We start from the raw sequence: 2,484 nt of genomic DNA on the forward strand, positions 1-2,484 counted from the left end.
TAATACACCAAGTTAGGGTGGGGGGAATCATTTCATCCTGGAGGTTCATTGTCTATGTAAGTTTTATTTTCATTTACATCTATAAATGAGCCTGCATATCCTTTATTACACCAGATAGTTATGGTAGGGTTTTAAATGATGCTTAGTACACCACACATTAATAATACTACTGTGACATTTTACCACCCTTTCCAGTAAAAATGATGTGTACTGTATGCCATATATTTTCCCGTAGCTGGAGAAGTCACCAGAGGCCACTGTTCTGTAAATTTTGCTTGCCTCTGGTCTGGATAAAAATACATATAGATATATGCCAGCCATCAAAAAAAATACCATAAATAAGTTTTTACTGATAGAAGCTTCTAGGTAGCATCTGCTTCCCATTAGGAGGAGGTGGTTGAACCTGATCCTGTCCAATCTCAACCAATTTTACTGTGAGGAACATGACCTTGTTTTAAAGGTGGGTACTCTGATTATGAGGAAGCAGCAGTAAAAGACTGCATTCCCAGTGATGGCTTGCCATATTAGGTTGACCCTAGTGTTTCCATAGCCTAAGCCTCTATTCCACCCAGCTACTGCTTTCCCTCTCACTCAACCCCTTTTCTTCTCTTTCAATTTCAGATAGCTTCATCATCTTTTAGATGGCCTACCTAGCAAGACAAGTTTCCTGAGAGAGGACTCCAGTGTCCCTATCTGAGTTAAAATTCCTCTCAGTATGGTGGTGAGCTTCCAGAAAAGCCATCTGCACTCGATTCAACACACCAAGTCTAATTCCCAAGGCTCCCAAATCTCTCTTGGTATGTTGGGGCCAGTTTTAGTTAATCCACTACAAGTATAGTTGCCATTAACTGCTTGTGCTATGAGTGTTATTCAAATATATAATAGGCACCTAAAATATTGTTATTCCAGGAGATCATCAGCTGAACCTGTTGACTTCTAGCTGCAGTTCAATTTAATAGGAATAGGCTCTTCATAATCATCCTTTTCAAAGTTTCAGAGACAAATTCCATCAGTGATACTTGCTCATCAAGTCAGGCATAATTCACTCTTTTGGACACCATTCTGATTTCCTGACTACCCTACTTATTTAATGTTCCTTCCACATTCATATCTGATTTAGTCAAAAGAGAGAAGGAGACTCTGACCTACTGGAAATTCAGTGGTGGCATATCTCCCTTCAGACCCACACCGAGCTTAGAGTCACAACATATCCTGCTCAGTTCTAAGGTAAGCTCCTTCTCCAAGACATGATAAAACCAATATGATGAATATAATCAACAAAATGTGACTCAAATTAGAATTGCAACTAACTACCATTGAGGTGGATCATCAAGGGTAGTTGATGTGTTTTCAGTAAATAACTAAATCAGAGTTCTTAAGTTAGTCTTGTAGTTTGGCTTCAGTGTCATTCTCTTTCCCAGAGGGGGAAAAAATCCAGGTTCTTCTCTCTGAATTAGCAATAAATTGGTATTATATCTGAGAGAAACTGTTAAAAGTGTTTTTCTCTCTCTCTGAGACACTCAGGAAGAAAGTGATGCAACACTATAGATTTTATGTGCTTTCTTTCCATCTGCCACAATTCCCCCTTTGCTTTCATTTGTTACTTACTTATTACCATATTTCATTCCCTGGGTGTGTCTCTATACTGTTTACCTCAAGGGCAGATAGCTGGAATCACTCTGCCAAGGCTTCCCCTTCAGTCCACTCCCAGCAAGAAGGAAAGACAAGTAGTGATGGGACCATCCTACGTGTCACCAACAGGGCAGCACTTACAGTCAGTCCTAGTTAAGGACACATGAGGGGTGTCACTATCAAGTCCATTGTGTTTTTTACCAAGATGCCAGTCAAATTCAGAGAAATTGAACTAGTTTTCTGAGTATCAATGCCTCCCTTTGCTGGGATATGGTAGTGTAGTTTTGAACACAATACCAGTGAATCTGGCAAGATAAAATAAATTTTCTGTTGGATGTTCACTTCAGCAGCACATATACTAAAATTGGAACAATACAGAGATTAGCATGGCCCCTGTGCAAGTATGACAGGCAAATTTGTGAAGCATTCCATATCAAAGAAAAGAAAAGAAGAGAAGAGAAGAGAAGAGAAGAGAAAAGAAAAGAACAGAAAAGAAAAGAAAAATTTTCTGTTGGGAGTTGTGTGATTGCATCATCACTGTTATCTTTACCCCTACATTCACATAGGAACCACCCCCCAATGGTTTTTTTATGTTAGATTGATCCAGTCATGTCAGCCAGTTCTTCATGCCCTTGGCATCACCAGTCTTTATCAACATATATTTTAATTACCCATTCCAGGTCTTTTTCAAACGGCTGCTATATGTGTGATACGGAATTTGGTAAGTCCATATGATGTTATGTCTCTTAGCTCATTTTTGTACACAGGCAACAGTGAAAAGTATACTTTGATTGATAAAATGTAACTTAGGAGACTGAGTTTATTTACGTTGTATTGTTCCAAATCTTTAAT

The 2,484-nt window shown here is 38.8% G+C and overlaps 1 non-coding gene across 1 annotated transcript; it reads left to right on the plus strand.

Moving 5' to 3' along the window:
- Positions 1-1,968: 1,968 nt before the first annotated feature.
- On the plus strand, positions 1,969-2,070 carry LOC133089227 (U6 spliceosomal RNA). Its single transcript, XR_009700608.1, has one exon. It is a non-coding gene; the product is annotated as a U6 spliceosomal RNA (small nuclear RNA).
- The last annotated feature ends 414 nt before the right edge of the window (positions 2,071-2,484 follow it).

This window comes from Eubalaena glacialis, chromosome 3, assembly GCF_028564815.1.
Source record: "Eubalaena glacialis isolate mEubGla1 chromosome 3, mEubGla1.1.hap2.+ XY, whole genome shotgun sequence".
Classification (NCBI taxonomy): domain Eukaryota; kingdom Metazoa; phylum Chordata; class Mammalia; order Artiodactyla; family Balaenidae; genus Eubalaena; species Eubalaena glacialis.